The sequence below is a fragment of the Arachis duranensis genome, unplaced genomic scaffold, assembly GCF_000817695.3.
Source record: "Arachis duranensis cultivar V14167 unplaced genomic scaffold, aradu.V14167.gnm2.J7QH unplaced_Scaffold_5501, whole genome shotgun sequence".
Classification (NCBI taxonomy): domain Eukaryota; kingdom Viridiplantae; phylum Streptophyta; class Magnoliopsida; order Fabales; family Fabaceae; genus Arachis; species Arachis duranensis.
This window is the reverse complement of record NW_026264955.1, coordinates 702,853-703,673: the sequence shown is the minus strand read 5'-3', so window position 1 is coordinate 703,673 and position 821 is coordinate 702,853.

The following is an 821-nucleotide window of genomic DNA, read 5'->3' as shown; positions in this document are numbered from 1 at the left end:
TCTGCAAAGCGGGCAAATTGCTTATCCTGTTCCGCTTGGCGAAGTTTTTGAGGATAAAGCATTTTGGCTTTGTATTCCTCAACCTTAGTTGCTGCAGGTTTATTACCTACAGAAGTGGGTTGGGAAGCCTTTTTAGAAGGGTTGTCATCAGCACTTGTATGTGACTGATCCCCCACTGGCATTTGAATGCCAGGGGTGGAAGCTGGAGTGGCATTAGACGCCATCTCCCCATTTGTTACTGGCGTCTGAACGCCAGAACCATGTTCCCTTTGGGCGTTCAACGCCGGATTCATGCTTGTTTCTGGCGTTGAACGCCAGGAATGAGCATGGTCTGGGCTCTGATTGTCCTCAGAGGGATTTTGAGTAGACATCTGTTCATTTCTTGGCTTCCTGCTGCTTTGAAGTGAGGTATTTAATATTTTCCCACTTCTTAATTGAACTGCTTGGCATTCTTCTGTTATTTGTTTTAACAGTCGCTTTTCTGTTTGCTTTAACTGTACTTCCATATTCCTGTTAGCCATTCTTGTTTCCTGTAGTATTTCCTTGAATTCGGCTAGCTGCTGAGTTAGAAAGTCTAATTGCTGATTGAATTCATTAGCCTGATCTACAGGACTGAGTTCATCAGTTACTGTTTTAGCTTCTTCTTTCATGGAAGATTCACTACTTAGGTACAGATATTGATTTCTGGCAACTGTATCAATAAGCTCTTGAGCTTCTTCAATTGTTTTTCTCATATGTATAGATCCACCAGCTGAGTGGTCTAGAGAAATCTGAGCTTTTTCTGTAAGCCCATAGTAGAAGATGTCTAATTGCACCCATTC